Genomic DNA, 25,433 nt, shown 5'->3' on the forward strand with positions numbered 1-25,433 from the left:
ACATCACCCTTATCTATTTTTTAAAAATGTTTATTGGTTTATTTTGAGAAAGAGAGAGAGAGTTCATGAAAGGGCGAGGCAGAGGGAGGGAGACAATCCCTGGGGCTTAGATACACATCTCAAACCGAATTCTAGAGCCAATAGTATCAATTTAGTTGAACTTCTAACACAGTTATCTTTCCTATTGATTTCAAAAATATGGCAAAATTTTTGGTTAAATTATATAAATTAGCAGTACTCTATCATCAGTGGAATTTTGAGGGTTTTTTATTTTATTTTTTGAATTTTGAGTTTTTAATATGTAGCCACTTGAGAATTTGGTATATATCTTACACATCTATAAAGTTTGCATTTTAGAATCATTTGAACAAACTTTTAAAGCAACATTGGTTTATATTGCAAACAATAAGACCAAATTATTTTTGCTTTAATTCATCTCTTTATGGCAGCGGTTCTCAACTTGCAGGCACCTTTGTTCCCGTGGGGCCATTTGGCAATGTCTGGGGACATTTTTGGTTGTCACAACTTGGGGGGTACTATGACGCCTAGTGGGAAGTCGCCAGGGATGCTGCTAACCCTCTTATAATGCATAGGACAGTCCCTCTGCAACAAAAACTTAACATGGTTCAGAATGTCAATAATGCCAAGGTTGAGAAACTCTGCCTTATATGTCATCATAGCAAAGTATAGTTTCTGTAGTCCTTTGCATTTTCCATTTTCCCACCACTTAGGTGAACCAGGATTTTTAAAAAAGTGCTTTTGTCATGATTGTTAGTAGATTGATTACAAAAATGGCCCTATTCTGTACCTTTCCTTGTATCCACAGGCTGCAGTCTGACTGTTTTCCTGCTTCTTGAGTCTAGGTTGTGCTTTGGACAATAGAAGGTGTTGGAAATGATGTTGAGTCTTGGTATCAAAGATTTTTCATGCTTCTGTTCTCTCTTATGAGCGAGCCCATGCCACACTGCTAGTTAGCAGTTGCTGCTTTTGCCCTGTCGGCAAGCCACTCACCAGACATGGGAAAGAGACCATCCTAGACCAGCCAGGCCCCAACCCCCTTGGGCAGGTGGTAGTAGAGGCCTGTGTGGGCCTGAGATTGCTCAGTCTGGCCCGGCACAGCAGAACTGCCCAGTTCACCTGCAGACTTGTGAGCAATAGTAAATGGTCGCTGTTTTAAATCACTGTTTGGTTTTGCAGCAATAGAAAACTGATACATGATGAAATAATAACACTTTTGTGGGAGAATGGACATTTTTGCCTTTTCCTCTGATTATTAATAATGCCAGGCAGAGGGCTTGTTAAAAAAGCCTTGATATGGGATTGCATTTGTTGTCTTCATGTTTTACAGACAGGAAAGCCATAAAGATTTTTTTTTTTTATATGAGATTTATTGTCAAACTGGTTTCCATACAACACCCAGTGCTCATCCCAACAGGTGCCCTCCTCAGTGCCCATCACCCCCCCCCCCCCCCCCCCACCTCCCATCGACCCTCAGTGTATTCTCACTTTTTAAGAGTCTCTTATGGTTTGGCTCCCTCCCTAACTTTTTTTTTCCCCCCTCCCCCATGGTCTTCTGTTAAGTTTCTCAGGATCCACGTAAGAGTGAAAACATATGGTATCTGTCTTTCTCTGTATGACTTATTTCACTTAGCATAACACTCTCCAGTTCCATCCACGTTAAAAAAGGCCATATTTCAATCTTTCTCATTGCCAAGTAGTAGTCCATTGTGTACATAAACCACAATTTTTTTATCCATTCATCAATTGATGGACACTTAGGCTCTTTCCATAATTTGGTTATTGTTGAAATAAAGATTGAAGTCAAGTGAACAAAGGGGAGAAAGTGGAAGGAGATTAAATCCGTGATCTCTTGGGGTCTGGATCATGTTTGGGTAATGGTTTTGGATTGTATTTGGATCCCAGGCTAAAGAGTTTAGCAGATCAGTTTTTTGTTTTGTTTTGTTTTGTTTTGTTTTGTTTTTGTTTATAGAACATCCCATGTATTGGGTTTGTTTGATTGCTTCCTGATTATTACTTCTAGGTTCAATGTTTGTGGCAAGAATCCAACTACTAGAGGGTTTTAAGGAAAGGAGTGACATAATCTGACTTGTTTTAAAACATATTCTGACTGCTGTGTGGAATAACTGTAGGGAGTGGGGGACAAGGGTGGAAGCAAGGAGACCATTAGTAGGTTATCATAATCCAGACGAGGATGCCGAAACCAGAAAAAAATGCAAAATATAATAAATCTTATTGCTATTGAGTAAATTCGTTTATGCTAGGCTATTTTTTTTTTTTCAACGTTTTTTATTTATTTTTGGGACAGAGAGAGACAGAGCATGAAGGGGGGAGGGGCAGAGAGAGAGGGAGACACAGAATCGGAAACAGGCTCCAGGCTCCGAGCCATCAGCCCAGAGCCTGACGCGGGGCTCGAACTCACGGACCGCGAGATCGTGACCTGGCTGAAGTCGGATGCCTAACCAACTGCGCCACCCAGGCGCCCCAATGCTAGGCTATTTTTAAAACTTTCTTTTGTATTTTCCATATGCTCTCACTTGAGAAATAATGAAACTTTAAAAATTGGCCTACAGAGTCCTAGGTGTATTTTTTAAAATTTATTTATTCATTTATTTATTTGGATTTTATTTTATTTATTTTTTATTTTAGAGAGAGAGAGCATGAGTAAGGGTGAGGGGCAGAGGGAGAGAGAGAGAAAATCTTAAGCAGGTTCCACGCTCAGTGTGGAGCTCGATCCCATGACCCTGGGATCGTGACCCAAGCCGAAATCAAGAGTTGGACGTTCAACAGACTAAGCCACCCAGGTACACCCAAATTTTATTTTTAAGTAATCTCTGCACCTAGCGTGGGGCTCGAATTCACAACCTCGAGATCAAGAGTTGCATGTTCCACTGACTGAGCCAGCCAGGCACTCTTGTACTCCTAAGCCTATTTAAAAACTCATCTTGGGGCATCTGGGTGGCTCAGTCAGTTAAGTGTCTGACTCTTGATTTTGGCTCAGGTCGTGATCTCATGTTTTGTGAGACTGAGCCCCAGGTGGAGCAGCGTGGAGTCTGCTTGGGCTTCTCTCTCTCTGCCTCTCTCTCTCTCTCTCTCTCTCTGTCTCTCAAAATAAAGAAATAAACATTAAAAACACAAACAAACTCATCTTTCCCGAACACATTAATGATAAGTTCAGGAAGAGTTGTGAGAAGAGAAAAACACGTTACATGTGTGAGGCTGTGGTATATCTGTGTTATTGGAAAAGCCCAAGCAAATTACATATTTGTAGGAATTGGCCTCTGGGTGTGGCTTGGTTCTGTTTACGGACTATGGCCAATTTTTTTTTTTTTTTAAGTACACGGCTGTGATTGACGTATAAAAGATGTTCCTTTAAAAAACCCAAATATCCTGTATATAACAAAGTATATTTTATAAACACATCTAAGCAAATAGACTAACAAATGTTTTTAAATATGGGAAAAATACTGTGCAAATTAAAAACTGAATTAGACGGAGTCTAATATAAAATTTGAGATTTTGACCTCAAGAAAAACACCATTTTTTTCCTTTAAAGGTAGATGTTTATAAGACTCCGTATGAAAACCTCACTCTTCTTAATCTGTTCACAATATAGGCGTGGTTCTCAAGTAGGGTACTGCCACACTCAAAAGAGACAATCTTCAAGACAATCTGCCTCAGACATTTAGCCCTGAGAGCCACCCATTCAAATTCGTCTCCCAGCTCCGACCGGGAATGATTTCAAAGCCCCGCACCTCTTCTGGATCTCAGAGCTGCCCACTGTAAAACATTTTCCGCATCCTTGAAAGTCAGAGAAACAGTATAATGTCTATGGGTCACCCCTATACCCCTCACAATACTTAAGGGGTCACTCATGGGTGACCGGGGGAGAGCCAGGGAGCTGAGACTCATGTGACGCACAGCTCCCAGCCCTGCCTTTAGCAAAGGTCGTGCCTCGTGTCACCGTCAGCCAAAAAGTTACCAGCGTCAGCGTTTATTAGGTAGGATTAGAATAATCACCTCAATATAAATAAAAAGTACAGTCCTCCGTTCAGATGATAATAAAGATACTGGACTTGAAGCTCCATTTCTCAAGTAGAGAAAGTATTATTCAAAAAGCCTGTTGCCTATGTCAGCATTCCATTAAAATCAGAACAAAATGTTTTAATTCCATTTGCATAATAAAATACAACATTTAGAATAGTTTATGATAAATAAGAATTTGACTGTAAAAGCAAAATACGTAAAGCATCCTAATTAATATGGAAACTACTTATTATTCCATGCCAAATTTAAATTAGTCTTTGTCTGCAGCTATTTGACTGATGTAAAATAGAACGTGAAACATTCAAAATTGCTTTTAATAGTTATTAAATATTTCTAAAACATGAAAACATTTAGAAATTTGGCAATTTCTTCCAAACCCCAAACCAGAGGTGTTTCCCATTAAGGTATCTGCCAGCACAAATTTAATATCATAATCTGCCCGACATTAAATTCTAAAATCAATGTAGGGTACCTGAAATAACAAAAACAGAAAAACTAAAGCATTTGTTTTTTACTCCTTTTAAGAAGTCTTCATTTTCTCTGATCATAGACAATTGTAAATCTTTAGAAATTATCATTTAGAATGTGAAAATTCTCCATACTTGTACTCCATAGAAGTATATGTGACTTGTCAAGATGTTCAAGACATGTTTATTATGTGAAGCAAGTTGGAGGACATTCCATTAGTATAATCCTTGTTTGATTAGTGGAGACTTTTTTAATTGGAGAAATACACACCAAAGTCTTCACCAAACTCTTAAAAATAGATTCCTGTGTTTAAGGAATTCAGGAATATGACATGAGGTTCTCAACCATTCCTGGATCACACTTTAAGAGATGAATTTGGGGGCGCCTGGGTGGCTCAGTCGGTTAAGCGGCCGACTTCGGCTCAGGTCATGATCTCACAGTTCGTGACTTCGAGCCCCGCGTCGGGGTCTGTGCTGAAGCTCGGGGCCTGGAGCCTGCTTCGGATTCTGTGTCTCCCTCTCTCTCTGCCCCTCTCCTACTTGTGCTCTGTCTGTCTCTCTCTCTCTCTCAAAAATAAATAAATATTAAAAGAAAAAAAAAGAGGTGAATTTGGAAGGTTTAGTTAAGAGTGGTGACTATCGACGTTTTGAATAAACACACACATTTGACGTAGACTGTTTGCCTGCTATACTCGGAGCTGCCCTATGAAGGATCTTAGGTGGTGCAGGGACAAAGGAAGAAATACAGGCTGTAAAGGGACCCTATCTTCAAACAGAGCAATTCCTTTTTGTTCATTTCAGAGCTTCCTTAAAGAACATTTCTGAAATTAAAAAGGCTTGAAAACTACATCTGAGATAACTGCCCGTATCGAGTAGAAGTTCTAGGATAATTTGAGGGTATTCAATAATTTGAAAATCTTAAAATCTTAAACATCACTACCTAATGTTTATTTGATGTTTTTAGTTTTTGAGGAGACTTTGAACAATTATTTTTATTTTAGCCAATTAAACCTGAGTGGAACAGATGGAAAGTACAATGGGACTTGAAATATTCCTACAGTGATGAAGTATCTCAAATAATTTATAAATAGGTTGTCAATGGAAGTGTATCTGCTCTGTGGACAGTAGAGTTCAGAAAAGTATTTGAAATAGAAGCAATCAGTTTTAGAGTGTTTTATATTATTTCTGTGTGATATGTTATAAAATAATTTTGAAGTAACCTATTTGTTTTGATTATGTGCTCTTTCTAGTCGCTCTATCATACCTGTTTCTATAGTAAAATGAAAACACACTTTATACTGTGCTTTGTTAAATAATATTTTTGTGATTTTTAGAAACATAAATGTAAAATTTCTTTTATAGATTACAATGCCCCCCCCCCTCCCAAAATGCGAGGGACCAGGAAGGAGACTTTAACAGGGTAAAGACTTTACATGAGTAAAGACTGGGTCTAAAAATATACCCAGTTCTATCTCTTCTATTGGATCTTCCTAAAAGCCATGTGTATGTATAATTCTGCCTCGAAAATCCCCTTGCTTAATCCTTAAGTAAAAGCTGCCTGTTTCCCTAACCTTCTTGTACGTCAACCACAGCCTACACATACAGTGAAAGAAATTTGGAGTTTCGGAGCTTAAGATGGAAGCAAAGAAAGAACGTCCCTGGCTGAGGGTGAGCTTGTTAAGATCACCCAGATCTGCGCTGGGCCGTGTCAGCCGCAGAGCTTTGGAGGTGGCTCCGGGTACTCTCTTCAGGAGGTTCCTAGGACTCAGGTGACCCCGGGGGCCCCCCTCTAGCTCCAGACCTGGGGACCCGTTCAATTGTTGTTCCCATCATTTGTTTTCTGTGCGATTTTCCCTTGTGGCTCTTTACGTGTGTCTTTATGGTAAATCTTGTTATTGCTTAAGGCAACTGAATGGGTCTTTCTTATATAAATGCTGAACGGAATAATACTCATTATAGAATTTAGAAAATACAGGAAATATTAAAAAAAACTTCTCTAATTCCACATTCCATCGCTGTTAACTCTGGTTATTTCCTTTTTTTTTTTTTTTGAGTGTTTATTTCTTAAAATTGTGATTTTACAACCTTGATTAATGTTTGTATGCCTTTTCAATATTCTGAGCTCTGTGATCTTATTTGTAGTTCACAAAAAAATTAAAGCAAAGCCGAATGAAATGAGAATAGTTGGAAGAAACTGTGTAGGGAATATGTATTTTTGAAACCTGGAGTTTAGGGGCACCTGGGAGGCTCAGGCAGTTAGGCATCCGACTTCAGCTCTGGTCACGATCTTGCCGTTTGTGAATTCAAGCCCTGCATCGGGCTGTCTGCTGTCAGGACGGAGCCCGCTTTAGATCCTCTGTCCCCCTTCTCTGCCTCTGCCCCCACTCTCAAAAATAGATAAACATTAAAAACCTAAATTTTAGAGACATTTAGTTTCGTTACCGAAAGAACAGCAAAGAAGCTTCTAAACTAATGAGAAAGTGAATATTGTTTATAGTTTTTACAATTTCCTCTGTGCTGCTAATATATTCCGTGTCTTGTAAAAGTTTGAATTAGAAGTTTTGTTAGGGGAGACTCAGTTTCCCATTGCAAGGTGAAGGCCTTTTGTCACCCTGATAAATTCACCTTAGCCTTGTTTAAGCAGAAACTCAATCTTGATTGGATTAGAAGCTGCAGAGTTAAACCAAAAGTTCACTGCGGTGTTAAGTAATGTATAAGGAGAACGAAATAGCTGGCCAGTGGGCTGGTTCCTTCCATCCAGTCTCTCCATGAACGGGAAGCAAGTTTAGCAGAAGCTTGCTTGTTGAAAGTAGAAGAACAATGGAATAAATGAAGGAATGCAAATGTGGAAAGCCATGGTGCTTTGATGACTAGATGTCTTCATCCTTTTGTATCGTTCATGCACAGTCAGTGCCAGAATTCCTGGAAACCTTCCGTATCAGCGTACCTCTGCTCTCATTCAGGCACGTTCATAGCTCCTTCAGCTGTGTCCCTGCTCCGCTGTTCCTATTTCTTGGTTAAATGATAACGAAGGAAATATATTGTTGAGTCAGTTCACAGTCTGTCCACCTCCACCGGGACTGTGGAGAATTAAGAGCTGTATCTTGAGAGGTCCTCCTTAAGGTGGGGAAGGAAGGACACTGTGAAAGCTGAAAAGATTTCCTTTTCAAACAGGAAGGAGGGTTTACCTGAAGCAGCTGTCTGCCTCCTTTCACAACCATTAGCAGCAAATGTTCCCCGTGACAATTAAAATGACTCTGCTTTTCTTACGTTACCGACCACTGCTTTGTCCTCAGGGACCAGGGAGGCCTGTGGACATTCTGGTCAAAAGGAAGGAGCGCCAAGATGGACTTACCCATATTCGCCATGGGAGTGAGTGGTCACATATACGCCGGATTTTTACCATTCCTGGACTTGATGATTCTTCGAAGTCTTGATTCTTTTATAAATCTGAGATCTGTTTTAAAATGTAACTTCCTTTAACATAACAAGGAAAGACATTGAGTTTTAGATTTTCCGTACATACTGCAGCTTGTGGGAGAGAAAATCACTATTGCTATTTTGGAGTTACAGGATGTGCGAACAATCTATCATAATGTTAACCTTAAAAATAAAACTGCCGGTTGTTTTACCAGCAAAAATGAGTTTGAGAGTAACAGAAAATTGCAATTCAGCGCAAGCAAACTACTGCAAAACCATAGGCAAGTCCTGAGAACAAAGGAGAGGACTGCTCTTTTATAGAGGAAAGGGGTGGGGGCAGCTGGAAGGGCTGTTAATAAACAAAAAGTCTGGGGCGCCTGGGTGGCTCAGTCGGTTGAGCGTCCGACTTCGGCTCAGGTCATGATCTCACGGTCTGTGAGTTCAAGCCCCGCGTCGGGCTCTGTGCTGACAGCTCAGAGCCTGGAGCCTGTTTCAGATTCTGTGTCTCCTTCTCTCTCTGACCCTCCCCCATTCATGCTCTGTCTCTCTCTGTCTCAGAAATAAATAAATGTTAAAAAAAAAATTAAACAAAAATAAACAAAAAGTCCATCGGAGGTTAAAGTGGAGTTTGAAGTATAGTGGCTTGTCATTGGCTAGGTTGTGACAGTCTCTCATTGGCTGGGCTGTTGCTGGGGCCAGAGGAAAGCCTTTCTTCCTCCTGTTGGGGTAGTAAAGTAGTAGCTAATAGTACGAAGTGCACGACGTGTCTTTTCCTGTTGGGTCTGCAACTGAGGAGCCCTCGAGCCCGACAGCTCCCCTTCTGGCTGGCTTCCTGACTGCATTTTAGTGAGGTTTCCCTTTACTAATGGTCACTAAATAAATCTATCAAATATTCTATCAAATAGAGATTTTAATCTAAGAGATGTATTGCAAACCTTGCTGCTTTCTTTGGTTGGGCTTTCCAGATCTTATTTTCTGGCTTGGTGTAAATGAATAGAGGAAAAAGCCATTCTGGGCCAAAATTTAGCGTATATACTTGGGAATGCTTACCATATAATGAAAGAATTTAATCTATAAAAAGGTCACACTCTCTAAGGCAATTGTAGGGACGCCTTGGCTTAAAATAGCTCAGTATACACACTTCCCAAAGAAACCATGAGGCACCTTTTAGCTGGTTATTATTAGCTTTACTAATTCATTTACCACAGGTTTCCTTCAAAGGTGAAACTCCCTAGTACAGTCAGTTTCAGAAAACTTTTCAGTAGAGTATTTGTTATAAAAGCAAACCACCCACATTCAGATTTTTAAAAATTTAAATCAGAAGTGTTAAAGGATTGTTGGGCGCCTGCACAGGGTCAGTTGTGCATCTGATTTCGGCTCGGTCACGAACTCATGGTTCGTTAGTTGGAGTCTCACATCCGGTGAGCTCGAGCCCCGCTTTGGGTGAACATGAGCCCTGCTTCGGGTAAAACGTGAGTGCTGCCTTGGGTGAGACCTGCTTCTCTCTCTCTCCCCACCTTTCCCCCCCACTCTCTCTGCCCCACACTCACTTGTGCTTACTCTCTCTCTCTCTAAAGAAAAAAAAAGTGTTAAGGATTGTCATGTAGGTTTCTGTGTTCTTAAAGATTCTTCTCTTTGAAGGGCACAACTTTTTCTGAGTATATGTGTTAAAAACATTTCTATGTGTTATTTTCTATCAGACTTTATGAATACCAGCTAGCCTGAGATGCGATACAAAGCCAAATATTTGTAAATGTTACTTGTGTGATCACTTTCTATCTGAAGTGATCGGGTTTAGAATGAATTCTTTAATTTCGATATTTGTTAATTTCAGTTTCTTTAGTCCCTGTGCAGATACTTAATTGCCTATTCCATGCAGTCAAGTGGCTAGGTTGGTAAGGGTGCAGCTTACTCCTTGCTCTTGAGGAACTTGTAGACAGACGAATGGGGGAGACCTTATTACAGCGCTAACACATTTAAATAGAAAGCTACAGCTCTATGTAATAAGCTCTGTGAAGGAGAGGTATTCCAGAATATATGACAAGGAAGGCTTGACTTGGCCTGGGAAGTCAGAGGAAGTTTCTCTGAAAAAGCTGAGCTGCTGCGATAAAAAAAACCAGGTTAAGTAGCATAGAGGAAAGGAAGGGTGTTCTCAGGTACCCTGTGAGGGCACTTGGTGCTTCTAAAGAACTTTCCTATGAAAAGAGATTGGAGGGCAGGAGAGAGAATATCCAACTATAGAGGCCAGTAGGGGCCAGACCACAAAGAATCTTTGAGGTCATGTTAAGGATTTTGATCTTGAGGGCAATAGGAAGTTTTTTAAAACGTGTAAGTGTGCTAAGTTTCTGTTGTAAAAATAGATCTATTTGAATAACTTAGTAGCTATGCTCTCTAATCACATCTTAGCACCTTGGCGGTAGCAGCAGTTAGTAGTAGCAGTAATAATACTTAACTGCGTTTATTTTGCACTTACTCTGTGTCAGTCCTTTGGAGCATACCCAAGGTATAAATACATTAACTCTCATTCTTATAACTAGTGAGGCGGTTGATATTTTACAGATAAGCAAACTGACGTGCAGAAGGTGTAAGTAATTTGACCAAGCTCATTAGCAAATGAGTGATTGAGCTGGAAACTCAGCCCAGGGTTTTCTGATGCTAAATCCCTGTGGGATAATAGGACTTCACCCAAAAATTGTCCAGTGTGCACTTTCTGACCAAACTGTACATTCAGACAGGCTATTAAGGATGTTTTAAATAGTGATAAATTAATGCTTTTTTGAGTTTGATTTTTCAAACTTCATTGAATAAAAAAGAGCTTCTCCTTGTTGCCAGCAGAGGGAGCCAGAAAGATTGATATTTTAATAAGTTTTGGAAATCTCCAAGTTAGGAGTATTCATAAGCAATTCTGTTGAACTCATATTAAGAATAATTGTTTAGATTAAATATGTATATGGTGTGGTCTCATTTTGATTTAAAGGTAAATGTGTATCTAGGTATTGAAAAGAAGTCTGGAAAGACAAAATATAACATTATTGTTATCTCTCAGCAGTGGTTTTGCTAGGTTTTTTTCTTTTCCACTTTTTTTTGGAACATATTAATCTTCTAGAAGTTTTCTGCCATGAACATGTATTATGTAGTAAAATGTAACTCTTATTTGTAGTTTATGTAAGCAGCGGAAGGGCTGTCAATGGTTTATAAAGTGTTTAAAATGCTTTTTGACACTAAAATGCATCACCCATCATTTTAATGCATTATTAATTTACTTGGGGTATCTTTTTTATATTGACAAGGTAAATTTAGGCCAACACCTATCTGAATCTTCAAAATTCTGAATTACTACAGCCTAAATTTAAGAAAGTGTATCAAGTAGAAATAAAAAATGTTTTAGATTCTTGGTTGTCCCATTAATAAGAATATTGTAGAATATAAAAGAAAAAATTCATTATGAATAATATATTTAATAGGATTCAGACTCAGAACTGAGTTCATGGTATTCATGGTATCAGCTTTCTCTTCCATCTATCTTATAGAATTGGTAAATAGTATAAAATCAAGTTATCACTTCAGTGAAATGATTTTTAATAACCTGTACCTTTAATTGAAGTTTAGAATTAGATAGTCTAGGAATTTGACTTTAATTTTTAATATTTTAAAAGGTTTATTTATTGTGTGTGTGTGTGTGGGGGGTCGTTAGTACATGCACACATGTGAGCAGGGGAGGATGGGGAGAGAGAGAGAATCCCAAGCAGGCTCTATGCTACCATCACGGAACCCAGTGTGGGACCTGATTCCGTGAACCATGAGATCATGATCTGAGCCAAAACCAAGAGTCGGACACTTAATCAACTGAGCCACCTAGGGTCCCCTGGAATTTGACTTTTAACTCTGCCACTTAGTAGTTATCACATGTTGGCAAGTTACTGAACCGCTCTAAGTTTCTTTTGCTTTATATGGGGAATGAAGATGGTAATAAGTCTTCTTTGGTCATAGTTGAGGACTATCAGAAGCATTTGCAAAGTGTTTATTATTACAGTAAACGTTAATCTATCAGGTTTGCAACCTTAGTTTTGTTTTTGCCACAAGCTTGCTTCCAACAACTGAACTGATTTGTCCTTTATAGAATCCGTATTTGCCCATACCAATAGCCGCTGTAGGCACACAGATTCATCATGAACTACACTTACCTACAATCATAGGCATCTCACATTATATTTAGCTACCAAAATATAGCTATGCATCACACAATTCTTTCCCCTTTAACCCTTTGTTTCGTTCATGTTCTGTATTAAGCAACTTTGCTGCAGAAACAACCCACAAGTCTTGGTGGTTTCTAACAACGTTACATTACATGTAGCCTTTGAGCTGCCTGTGGAGAGTGGTTCTACTCCACATGCTTTCATTCTAAGACCCAGACTGAAGAAGCAGCCTCTCTCTGGACCTGCCATTGCATGGTAGCCAGAACTCCGAGGGCTGGCTGAAACTTGTGACACCCCTTAAAGCTTCTGCTCAGGTGTGCCGTGTGTCATGACCGCCACAGCGTGCCGCATGGCTGCACTCCGAGTAGTGAGGCGCAGGGACAGATACTCTTCACGCTGTAGGTATAGGCGAGTTATAAACCGGGCAGGGATGTATAAGCCTCTTCCAAGGATGGGGATGATAAATGGTGAACAGTAATGTAATCTACCACAATTTGTCCTCTTCATCACAAATGCCAACTGTGTTCCCTTCTGCTTACAAAATACATTTATCCCTTCATCAAGGAAAATGCCTCAAGAATTTCTTTCAATTGCATTAGGTTTATAGTCTAGAACCTCTTAGAATTTGTACGTCTTTTATGTGTGTAGATTTTCTTGATCCGGAGACCAGTTCTCTTCAACCCTCCACCCCCTCTCCACCCCCCACCCCCCACCATACAGTGATGGAACAGGGATAGGATATCCACAGTGAACATTCCTGTTAAGACGTAGGAATAATGGAGGCACCCAATAGTCTCTGGTCCCTGGCAGTTAATTGTATTGTATTGTATCAATTGGATTTTTGGGTGAATGTAACGAGGGCTCCTTTTCTTGGCACTGGAGGATGTTCCTTGATTTGGCCCTGGTCATGTTCCCGTGGGTAGCTCCCTAGTCCATTGTTTTCCATGGCTCTTGGTTATGCCCTTTGTGAGGTGTTTCTTTTAATATATCATCTGTGTCCATATTTGAACAGAGTATTGGAGGGGATGCCCTTGTTGGTGAGGGAATGAGGTAAGGGTTAAACAGCTTTACTGGTCTGCTTCTTGCCTGTAGAAACCTGGGGCCCATTAAATATGATCTAGGAGTCACAGACCCTAACCTCAGGCTGGGGGCTGTTTTGGAAGTTGTTTTTTGTCTTTTTATCTATTTGAGTCAGATCCAGGTGCCGACAATCATATCCTCGATCCTTTGGCAGACGCATTTTTCTCTAAACTTCAGTTCAGTTGCCTTGAGCTTATTGGGCTTCAATGGGACCACATCCTTAGGCTCTTCCTGTGGGGAGTCCCCCTCCGAGCCATTTTGTTTCATTGAAAGGATTTGCTGGGTGAAAGGAAAACACTTGTTTCCTTTACTCACTGTCCGCTGAATGCTTCTTTTGTACTCCCAAGTGCGTGTGTGTGTGTGTGTGTGTGTGTGTGTGTGTGTGTGTTTCCATACCAGGCTGTTCCCTGATTCTCTGTGAGAACCAACTGGGTGTCCTACGGTTTAACTTAATCCTGACACTGACTACCTAGACTTAGCTCAGACCCCACAGGTTAAGGACTCAGTCCCACTAGACTGTCCCCCTCTCACTTTGGACATCAGTAGCAAGTCCAGTCCTTTCACCAAGTTATCTCATTTTTCACATGTCAACAATTTTATTTACTGCTACATTATGTGGTTGGCTGTCTTTCCAACCTCCACTAACCATTTCCTGGCTCTCCATCACCCAGCTTTAAAGCCTACATCACATACTTTTATTATTATTTGTGACAGTGGTTGTTAAGGTGTAGCACCTGCCTCTGGTACCAGTTTCTGCAGTGTTCAGCTTTATGGTAGTAATTACCTTCAAATTGCAGTGGCTTCTCAAAATAACAAACTTATATTTCCTAACCTATGTTATAGACTATGGGTCAGCTCTGTCGAAACAGCCTGTGGCTCCCCTCCAGACCCCAGGCTAAAGGAAAAGCCCTTATATGAGATATGATAGTCTCTTGACTGAAGCCAAGACTGGCGCAAACTTGGACGGCTGCTTCAAGGTTTTGCTTAGATGCGATGTATATCCCGTCTGTTCATGTTCTGTTGGCCAAATCATATCTCATGGGTAATCCCCAAATCAGTGACCTAGGGATGGCTATTCTTTCCCTATGAGATGATACACAGGTCACACGTCTACATACAGAGAGATACCGAAACATATGTGTGTGTGTATAATAATCTTGCAAGGAAGCAGGGGAATGGCTAGTCTCAAATAATACAGTCTACCATAACTTTCTCATGTAGTTTTGGATGATGCATGAAAAATCAGAATAGTGTGTGTGTGTGTGTGTGTGTGTGTATTTTAAACTTAATGGCATATTACCTTACTATACTATACTGTATGGACTCTCCAGAGAACTAGAACTAATAGGAAATATATAGATATCTATAACTATGAGAGAGATAAATTAATTTACTTTAAGGAATTGGCTTATATAATTGTGGGGGCTAGAAAATCTGAAATTTATAAGGCAGGCTCACAGGCTAGGAGCTCAGGCACGATTTCTGTGCTTATAGTCATGAGACAGAATTGCTTCTTGTCAGGGAATCTTCAGTTTTTGCTCTTAGGGTCTTAAAATGATTAGACGAGGCCTATCCACAATATTAAGGGTAATCTCTTTACCTCAAGTCAACGTATTTTAGATGTCAGTCACATCTACAGAGTCCTTCCTGGTATCGTCTGGATTCATGTTTGTCAAAACAACTGGGCACCATAGCTGAGCCAAGGTGATAAAGAATTGCCCTTCCTATACACATAGTGCTATTTTGCAGATAGGAGAATATGAACACAGAGAGTATTCTCTCATAGGTCTCATGGTAGAGCACCAACAAATTAGCTTGATTATAGCTAATAAACGCCGTATATTTTGGCCGAAGATAACTGAGCACCTAAAACGGGGTTTGGCAAACTGTGGCCTACTGCCTGTTTTTATAAATAAAGTTTTATTGGAACATGGCCATGGTTATTCTCTATATATTGTCTATGGCTATTTTCATCCCATAAGGGCAAAGTTGAATAGTTACAACAGAGACTGCATGGCCTGCAAATCCTAACGTGTTTACCATCTGGTTTACACAGAAAATGTTTGCCAACCAACCCTTAAAGAATGCATGGAAAAGAAGCTTGTGATTTTTGCTTTGTCATGGTTTACTTCTACTGCAGCGTCTTCATCTGAGGATGAATGTATGCTCATTAAACACTACAGTAGCAATATTATTAAAGTATTATTTAAATTTTATTAGATTTATAAAAATTAACGGCTTATTAATTTTTATTGCATAGCCATTCGGCTTTTCTTTTAGATCGCTTAATAGAGTTCAGGTTTTGCCGATAAAATGCATATGAATGCTGGTTGTTTAAAATGAATACTTGTGCATCTTTGGGAATAGAAAGTACTTCTTCCACAAAATTTTATCATTTTCATACTATTATAATTACAGATTTTAATGTACCTATTTTCTTTTAAGATGGTAAAAAGGTAATATTAGTGTGCCTAACTCATCCCCTTTTTTATTTTCAACTAATCATAAAGCTCTTGGCACTCTTTACCTTCTATTCGGTGTCTGAGCCGGTATGGTAGGGACTGCCCTCTGTCTCCTAATCCGAGCCGAACTTGGCCAACCTAGTACTTGATTAGGAGATGACCAGATTTATAATGTGGTTGTCACTGCCCATGCCTTTGTAAATAATTTTCTTTATGGTGATACCCATTATGATTGGAGGATTCGGAAACTGATTGGTACCATTAATAATTGGGGCACCCGACATGGCATTCCCTTGGATAAATAATATAAATTTCTGACTTCTGCCTCCATCCTTCCTACTTTTACTCACTTCCTCTGTGGTGGAAGCTGGGGCGGGGACTGGATGGACCGTATACCCCCCTCTAGCTGGTAATTTAGCCCACGCGGGAGCATCCGTAGATCTAACTATCTTTTCCCTACATCTTGTAGGTGTCTCTTCAATCTTGGGCGCCGTTAATTTCATCACCAGTATTATTAATATAAAACCTCCTGCCCTATCTCAATATCAAACATCCCTATTTGTCTGATCAGTTCTAATTGCTGCTGTCCTACTGCTCCTATCACTACCAGTTCTAGCAGCAGGGATTACTATGCTACTGACAGATCAAAATCTAAATACTACATTTTTCGATCCTGCCGGAGGAGGAGATCCTCTTTTATATCAACACTTATTCTGATTCTTTGGCCACCCAGAAGTTTATATTCTAATTTTACCGGGATTCGGAATAATCTCACATATCGTCACTTACTATTCGGGTAAAAAGGAGCCCTTTGGCTATATGGGAATAGTCTTGGCAATAATATCCATTGGCTTTCTGGGCTTTATTGTATGAGCCCACCATATGTTTACTGTGGGAATGGACGTCGACACACAAGCATATTTTACGTCAGCCACTATGATTCTCGCCATTCCTACTGGGGTAAAAGTATTTAGTTGATTTGCTACCCTTCATGGAGGAAATATTAAGTGATCCCCTGCCATACTATGAGCCTTGGGCTTTATTTTCTTATTTACCGTAGGGGGTCTAACGGGCATGGTACTAGCAAACTCTTCATTAGACATTGTCCTTCACGATATGTACTACGTGGTAGCCCACTTCCACTGTGTCTTGTCAATAAGGGCAGTATTCGCTATTATAGGAGGCTTCGTCCATTGATTCTCCCCATTCTCAGGGCATACTCTCGATAATACTCGGGCAAAAATTCACTTCACAATTATGTTCGTGGGCGTCAACATAACATTTGTCCCTCAGCACTTCCTAGGTTTATCTGGAATGAATGCCTCGACGTTATTCTGATTACCCAGATGCACATACAACTTGAAACGCAATTTCCTCAATAGGGTGTTTCATCTCATTAACGGCAGTTACGTTAATGGTCTTCATAGTCTGAGAAGCCTTTGCATCCAAACGAGAAGTAGCTATAGTAGAGTGAACTACAACTAATCTCGAATGACTACATGAATGCCCTCCTCCAAACCATACATTTGAGGAGCCAACTTACGTATCCCTAAAATAAGAAAGGAAGGAATCGAACCCTCTTAAAAACTCGTTTCAAGCCAATACCATAACCACTATGTCTTTCTCAATAAAGAAGCATTAGTAAAAAATTACATAACTTTGTCAAAGTTAAATTACAGGTTTAAACGCTTTATACTTGTATGGCATATCCTTTCCAGCTAGGTTTTCAAGATGCTACGTCTCCTATTATAGAGGAGCTCCTACACTTCCATGACCACACACTAATAATTGTATTTCTGATCAGTTCCCTAGTTCTTTACATTATTTCACTAATATTAACAACTAAACTTACACATACAAGCACAATAGATGCCCAAGAAGTAGAGGCCATTTGAACCATTCTGCCAGCTATTATTTTAATTCTCATTTGATTGCTCTTGTAGAATATCCATAAAATTGAATTCGACTATAAGATGTATTTTTTTTACAAACCAAAGAGTAGATGGCAGCTTTAGTTAGTGAAGGGAGTCTAGGCCCTGGGTCCAGACAGTCCTGGGTTTAAATTTAGTGGCTTAAAACAACAGCCATTTTATTTCCTGCTGACTTCATGGGTCAACAGTTTGAGCTGGGCTCTGTTGCATGGTTGTTCCGCTGGTCTTACTCATGTGGCTGCTGTCATCTAGAAGCTCCTCTAGGGGTTGCTTGGTTGGAGATGGCCACACTGATAACGTCTGGCATATTATGCTAGCCAGCACGGCTACCTGGCATGATTGGGCAATCGGGATCTTTCTGTCCCGAGATCTCTGGGGCGCCAGGAGGCCAGCTTGTTCATTCTGCCCGCAGTGTGCCAGGACCAGATCTCTTGAGACCTAGATTCAGAAGTCTCACAAGCCACATTCTGTTTGTCAAAATAAGTTACAAGTCCAGCTCAGATTCAAGGGATGAAGAAATAAATGCCATCTCTTGATGGGAAGCGTGGCAAAGTCACATGGCAAACGGATGGGCTTATAGGAATGAAAGAAATTAATAGTGACTGCACAATCCAGCACGACTATAAATTGCTTAGTTTCTGTATGCCCCATTTGGAAAGTAGAAATAGCAATATTGACCTGAAGAGTTCCTTAAAGTTTAACAATTACCTATATAGAGAGCACTTGGAAGATTTTCTTAAACAGTTTTTGAAATTGAATCTTTATGTTAAATATTGTGCTTTTTATTATAGACCTAAATATCATGAGAGTATTTATTCTTTCTCCTTATTACCTTGGGTATGTATTTTTTTTTTTTAAATATGGGAGACGTATATTAAGACTCGAAGGATATCCTATGTAAAATACCAGCGTAGGAAGAGTTATACTTTTGTGTAGAACTATGGGATTCATTCAATAAATAAAAAGAAAAGCGATTACCTTCTAATGTGTTTACAAAAACATACGTATTCCTGTAACCCTCTGTGTGTTTATATTTCCCATTTAAAATTTAAACAATACTGACCAGTAGTATAAGGTTTGTATCAGTTTAATTCTAGAAAAGTCTTTTGCAAACATATTTTTGTTTGGCTAATGTTTCCTTGCAAAGCCAAGAAAAAATAGAAAACCAAAGGAACAAAAATATCTTATTTTTCATTGTGGTCAAACCCCATCAGAGGCTTTTCTGTAAGTATATCTGTTTTGCTCTTTACTTTGTTAGGAATAAACATAGAATGCTTCCTAAATCTGTCCCATTTTGAGATATAAATATATATCAGACTGGCAAAAATGTTTGTTAAAACTTACCAGAAGTACTTCTTTGGTCATTGGTGTGTATAGGGTGGGATAGGAGGCATATAGACCTTCCTCAGTTTTTAACCTTCATATTTAAACAATTTCACTCGTGGCTTGTAGGCATTCAAAGAACTAATTTGAATACATTTTTCTATAAAATTTTCTAGGGACAAAGTTTATTCTTCCCGAATAACCAGTTGCTTACTATCTTAAATCTTCCTTCTATAGCCTGGGAGCTCTATTCTTGTATGATAAACATTGTAATATCATAATGTAATGTTTATAGTTACATTTAACTATAAATGTGTTAAAGATCCATTTATATAGTTACTTTGGAATGTAAAGCTTCTTCTAGTGAGGAAAGGTGAAATAAGTGATACTACAAAACAAATAATGCTTATTAAAATTGGAGAGGTGATTTCCTATCTGTATTTTTCATAAACTCTTTTGGGTGCCTAGCCAGTTTTAATAAAGGAACATTTGTTACAGGAACTAGTTATAGGAATTTGTTAAGGAACACCTGTGATAGGGAGGGGTATTTATACAACTGACTACAATAGACTCAAACCAGGTAGTTAGGAAATCTTATCTGCAAAGCAGTGCTTTCGGAGTCTTTCTGACTCCACTTCTTTCATTCTTTTTCTTTTTCTTTTTCTTTTTCTTTTTCTTTTTCTTTTTCTTTTTCTTTTCTTTTTTTTTTTCAGATTTCATAGCCACTGTCAGTCCTGAAGATGCTAGATTTATTATTTAAATAGTAATAATAATAATTATTATTGTTATCTTTTTTGTCCATGTTATTTTTATGGAGCGAAATTCCATTAAAGAAGGATTTAGCTTGTTATTGTCTTGGTCAGAAAAATAATCGATGGCATATAACTTTCCCTTTCCTCTATTTGTTTCATTGAGCCATAACTACATACTTTCAGATCGTACAGTGGAAGGGTCGAGAGGTAAAGGGAAGTGGATGGGGCATAATTAAATAAGGGTAAGGCAAAATGAAAAAGGGAAGAGAGTCGGGGGTCAGGGAGAAAGAAACAGGATGTACAGCTCTTGTTTTTCTGGTTTATTTTAGCATTCTTCTTTGCCTTTTCGATTATGTAAGCTCTAATTTGCTGTTATGTAAGAGAGGGGAATAAATAACCTTTTGACTACATGGAATGGGGGAAATATTTCTAATTATCATCAATCCAATGAGCTGTAGAACAGTTCTTAATTGTGCAGCCTAATCTGCAAGGAATGTTTATGCTCCATGAGCCTTGCTTTCTGCCACTCGCTCAGTTTTCAGTTGTGTCGGAGCTTGTCTTGGATTTAGTTATTGGGGAATGTGGGCAATTGTAGAGTCTTATCAGTACCTGTGCTTCGTTTCAGTCAGATATTCAGGGCGTTTTGCCCAAATGTACATGTTGTTTAGTTTTTATTTAGGATTTTAACCCCCTTGGAGAAGGCTTTATTTAGTTGCCTCTGTGTTCTTTTTATTTGAAGAGTCTTATCTTATGAATATGATTATGAAATCCTATTTTGGGGGGTGCTGTCTTTCTTCTATGGTGGATTTTTTTTTAGTGTAGTTCATTGTAAAGGTTGTTCAGGTTTCTAGGTCTGATGTGGGTGAGGTAGATTATAATATCTATTATATTAATATAATTGGCGAATCTTACATTTCAAGGCAAGTTGAGATTCAGCTGGTTATTTTAAAGATAAATTCTTGAAGTGAAAAAAATAGTACGTTAGGATGATTTATTTGATTTATGTTTTTAGACTTGATCCTAAAGTGGCCAAAAGAACCCTATGAAAAAGAATTGCTGTAGTCTTCGAAGAAATCACTTTTGAAAGATGTTTATGACACAGCTGGGGAATCCCACGTTTGACAACTGGTGGTACCTGCCTTCCCCTGTACTCTCATCTCATTCTGTGATCCTTCTTACTCATCATATGTCAACTATACTTCTTTCAAACATGCTAAGCTCCTTTCAGTAGTTGTCCCCTCCATCTGAAACAGAAATTCTCACAGGCTGGCTGTTCCTTTTCATCCAGATCCCATCATCAGTATCACCTTCCCAGAACTTTGAGGTTACCCAGTCTGTCTCCTGGAATCTATCCCCAGCATTCCATCAACATCTCCTTTCCCATTCTTACCTGACACTTTCTTGTTTTCCTTCATTGTTTATCTTATCCCATTAGAACATTAAATTCCATTAGAAGCACTCTGATAGTTTATGGCCTTGATGGTGGTGATGGTTTAATGGGTGTATGCTTTCCTCAAACTCATTGAGTTTATGCATTAAATATATACAGCTTTTTATATGTCAGTCATACTTCAATAAAGTGTTTTTTTTTAAAAAAGAGAGACTTCAAGTGGTTTATTCACTGCTGTGTCCCCGGTGCCATGCATGACCTGTGGTTGGTGCTTTGTAAAAGTAAGGTATCCAAATGTGGAAACTTTCATCCTTTTTTACTATAAAGGATATCTAAGCTTACATTTAAATTTTAAAAGCACACTTACATATTTTTACATCAAAGATTTATTTTCAGATGATTAGAGAAATGGAAATAGCTTAATTAGTGGAAAGCTCCGGACAAGAAGTCATAATAATAGGATTCTCTGATCATTCTGCAACTAATTATAGTGGACAAAATTCCGTAATCTCCTAGTGACTCAATATCTGCATATATAACATGAGAAACAGTGTTAATGTTTCATGTGATGAAGCTGAGTAGGTTGTAGGGGTAACACCGATCAGGGATTTGTCGATTCCATTAAGGAATTTTCTCTTTTTCCTGCGAGAATAGAAAGGTACCGAAGGATTTTAAGTGGGCGGGGCAGGGTATACGCAAGGGAGCTATAGTGGTGGTGGTATGACGAGGTTTACATTTTGGGAAAACCACTCTGGCTACAGTGTGGAGAACACAGGGAAGGGTTGGAATGAATATGGCCGGACTGTTCGTTGCTCAATGCGGTCATCCTGGTGAGGGATGCTGCTAACTTAAAGTACGGTAACATTGACGGACACGGAGATGAGCAGTGGGATTTGAGCAATAATGGGGGGAGAGAAATCCACCAGGACTTGGTGATGGAGGACCAAAGAGAGGAAGGTGTCAAGACTGATTTCTAGGTTTCTCTTTTGTACAGCTAGATAGATCAACTAGACACATCATTTGCTGTGTACGTGTAACTTGGAATGGGGTCAGGTTTCAGGAGGAAGAACGTGTTTTTAGTTTGGGACATGGAGGTGCTTTTAAGAAACTGAAGAGGAGCTTTAGGAAGATATTTAAATACGTGGGCCTGGAGCTTAGGGACTTGGGTCACAGGTGTGTATGTAAGTCATGGTGGATGGATTCCAATTGACAATCATGACTATGAAGTACCATACTTTGTAAACTATGAGGCTCCAAGTTGTGTTGGTATGTTCCTAATTTGTGGTGCTGTTTTGTTTAATTTCTATTTTTTTTAATAAACATGTTTTATTATTTTTGAGAGGGAGAGAGGATGAGCATGAGCAGGGGAGGGGCAGAGAGAGAGAGAGACAGAGAGAGAGAGAGAGAGAGAATCCCAGCAGGTCTTGCGCTGTTGGTGCGGAGCCTGACAGGGGGCCCGAACCCACAAACTGCGAGATCATGACCTGAGCGGAAGCCAAAAGTTGGCCGCTTAGCTCACTGAGCCACCCAGGTGCCCCTGTGGTGCTGTTTTCATCCTAGTGACTTTCTACTCATCCTTCAGTAGATGGTTTCGTTATTATTTTCTATAAAACCTTTCTGATTTTTCTCTTTTGAACTACCGCTGTACCTCACACACAACTATTATGGTATTAGCACAGTGTATTATGATTACATGCATGTTTACATACAAATCTGTCTTTTTATAGTGTGAGATCAAGAAGAAAGCGACTACTGGATTTTACTCTCTGAATTGCCTGAGACCAGGCTTCCTGTCTGTTTTTCTCCCCATGGTCTACCTGACACCCAGTGTGTAGCATGATACATAAATGATCATACATATATGAGAGTCGAGTGAAGTATTTGTATCCGTTTATACATAGATGCTCAGTAAATTTTTATTGAACAACTACATTATCCAGTCGTCTGGCAGTTTTTCAGTACTTGTTTAATAAACCTTGCATAAAAAAACAAAATTCTCTTGCTGCTTCTCTTTATCCATGTTAAGCATTTTTTTTTTATTTTGGGGTTCATGGACTCCATATTTGTAGGGAGATCGGTGAAGTCTCTGAAAACAAATGTAAATTTTTCTGAATATGTGCTGGTATATAATTTTTAAAGCAGGATCCATTGCCTTCATCAGATTCTTAAAGGGGTCCATGGCACCAAAATTATTAAGGTCTGTTAGATATTTTTATTAAATAGTTAAATATTTTAGCTCCTTTGTTTTAAGCAGTTTCCCATGAACGTTTTGCTGTCATCCTGTATATTTCTCTTTAGAATAATAAACAAAAAATTGCCAGTAGGTTAAAACTTGTCATCAGTCATTTTAGCTGTATTCTGTTGAGTCTACCTCTTAAATGTAAGTATTTTATGTGGGTTTGCATATATTTTAAAGTCTCCTTATGTATTTGCATCTACACATTTCTTCTCAGGAGACCTTCTATCCTAAATATTGAGTAAATGAGGCAACCGTTGGACTCATGTAGGTTTAAAAACAATCTTGATTTGGGGTGTCTGGGTGGCTCAGTCGGTTAAGCGTCTGACTTGGGCTCAAGTCACGATCACACGATTGGTGGGTTCGAGCCCCGTGTTGGGCTCTGTGCTGACAGCTCAGAGCCTGGAGCCTGCTTCAGATTCTGTGCCTCCCTCTCTCTCTGCCCCTCCTCTGCTCGCACTCTGTCTCTCTCTGTCTCTCAAAAATAAATAAATGTTAAAAATTAAAAAAAAAAAAAAAGAAAACAATCTTGATTACATCTTTTAACAGAAAAGAGATTAGAGGTTTGTATACAACATTTTTGATAATGGTCTTTCTTCATGGTAGAATTATACCTTTTATTTTAACATACAAACTGAAATGTATTATAACTTTGCTACACTGCATATGCATTACTTTCATAAAATTTTTAAACATCTCATAATTTCCAAAAAAGATATGAATTTGCAATTGATGTTAATATAAGGGAGTCACTGTCAAAAAACTTTCAAGTGACTTCCTTTATGCTGATTTAGAGTTTAACATTATCATCCTGTTAGGTCTAGAAAGCGAGATAACTACTTGTGTTAGAATGATCTATTTGTTCTCTAGAAACAGTTGTATTTTAACATTTACCATACAAAGTTGGGCTTGCTGCATTCTGAGTTTGATGAATATCTTTATTTCAAATGAATGCAGTCCCTGACTTTAGAAGGATGTTTGTTATGATATACAATAAACATTAGTGCTCCTTAAGAAACTTAACGGTTTCTTTTGAGAATGCTTTTGTTTGAGCATTGGGACACCTGGGTGGCTCAGTCTGTTAAGCGTCTGACTTTGGCTCAGGTCATGATCTCATGGTTTGTGAGTTTGAGCCCCCCATTGGGTTCTGTGTTGCAGCTCAGAGCCTGGAGCCTCCTTCGGATACTGTGTCCCCCTCTGTCTTTGCCCCTCCCCCACTCATGCTGTCTCTGTCTCTCATAAATAAATAAAATTTAGAAAATTAAAAAATGTTTTAGAATGCTTTTGTTTGATATCACAGGGCTTATCTTGATAGCATATGACTATGGACTCACCAAAATATGTTGAAATGTTAACAGCTTGATTTTAATCCGGGGAGGATTGAGTAGAAAGGATATGCTTCGTTTCCTGCCATATTAGTGAGCCCGTGAAGGGCCTTGGTGATAAGCATGTAAAATAGTTTACAATTTATACGCCAACCAGACTTCTTGGACCAAGTATCAAAAGTGTGTGAAATACACAGAAGCTGAGAGAATAGTTTAGTATGGTGAATGCTCATGAACCTATAACTTGGCTTGAACAATTATTAGCCTATAGTTAATCTTGTCTCATCCGTATCCTCACCGTCTTGTTTTTTTTTAAATTATTAATCACAATGAAACTGTGAGAGATTGCATTTCTTTCATTTATTTTATTTAAAAAAATTTTTTTTAACCTTTATTTATTTTTGAGACAGAGAGAGACAGAGTATGAATGGGGGAGGGTCAGAGAGAGGAAGACACAGAATCCGAAACAGGCTCCAGGCTCTGAGCTGTCAGCACAGAGCCCGACGCGGGGCTCGAACTCACGGACCGCGAGATCACGACCTGAGCCGAAGTCGGATGCTTAACCGACTGAGCCACCCAGGCGCCCCTCATTTATTTTATTTTTAATTGTGGTAAAAAACACATACAATTTACTGTCTTAACCGCTTTTAAGTGTATAGTTCACTCGTTAAGTAGAGTCGCGTTGTTGTGCGGCTGATCACCAGCATGTTTTCATCTTGCACATCTGAAAAGCTATACCCATTAAACAAGAACTCCCCACTTCCCTCTTCCTCCAGCCCCTGGTAA

General features: G+C 39.1%; 1 protein-coding gene and 1 pseudogene across 1 annotated transcript in view; both read left to right on the top strand.

The window, feature by feature from the left end:
* UACA (uveal autoantigen with coiled-coil domains and ankyrin repeats) overlaps positions 1 to 25,433 on the top strand; it is a 95,189-nt gene that overhangs the window by 17,739 nt on the left and 52,017 nt on the right. The gene's annotated exons all lie outside the window — the stretch shown is intronic.
* On the top strand, positions 14,565 to 18,335 carry LOC128772935 (cytochrome c oxidase subunit 1-like; annotated as a pseudogene).

This window comes from Panthera pardus, unplaced genomic scaffold (genome assembly GCF_024362965.1).
Source record: "Panthera pardus isolate Hobbes unplaced genomic scaffold, ASM2436296v1 HiC_scaffold_24, whole genome shotgun sequence".
In the NCBI taxonomy this organism is placed as follows: domain Eukaryota; kingdom Metazoa; phylum Chordata; class Mammalia; order Carnivora; family Felidae; genus Panthera; species Panthera pardus.